Consider the following 315-nt stretch of genomic DNA (forward strand, 5'->3'; position numbering starts at 1 on the left):
CCCGGCCCGGCCGGCAGGTAAGAGAGGGTCACAGGGAGCCAGGGGCACACGCAGTGACCTCCGCGACAGGCAGAGCCGGGAAGGCGGACATGACAGGGCACGGTCACACACCCACGTACAGCTCTTCTTCCCTGTTTACGGGGGGGACGCCCACGGGATGCCGCCCCCCTCCCGTGAGGGCCGCCCGGCATGGGAAGCGCGGCTGCTCCCGGGGCTCCCGGTGTGCCGCTCCTTGGAGCTCCCACCCAGCGGAGTCAGGCGGCCTTGCCAACGCAAGGACGAGCGAAACGCACTAGGCGCAACACGTTAGGGAAA

At 69.5% G+C, this 315-nt stretch overlaps 1 protein-coding gene across 1 annotated transcript in view; it reads left to right on the plus strand.

The window, feature by feature from the left end:
* Positions 1-6: 6 nt before the first annotated feature.
* MTIF3 (mitochondrial translational initiation factor 3) overlaps positions 7-315 on the plus strand; it is a 5,168-nt gene continuing 4,859 nt past the window's right edge. Inside the window, exon 1 of the mRNA XM_031066107.1 lies at positions 7-17. The gene's annotated coding sequence lies outside the window, so the exon portion shown is untranslated. The remainder of the gene's footprint in view (positions 18-315) is intronic.

Source organism: Geospiza fortis, unplaced genomic scaffold (genome assembly GCF_000277835.1).
Source record: "Geospiza fortis unplaced genomic scaffold, GeoFor_1.0 scaffold16, whole genome shotgun sequence".
Taxonomy (NCBI): Eukaryota; Metazoa; Chordata; class Aves; order Passeriformes; family Thraupidae; genus Geospiza; species Geospiza fortis.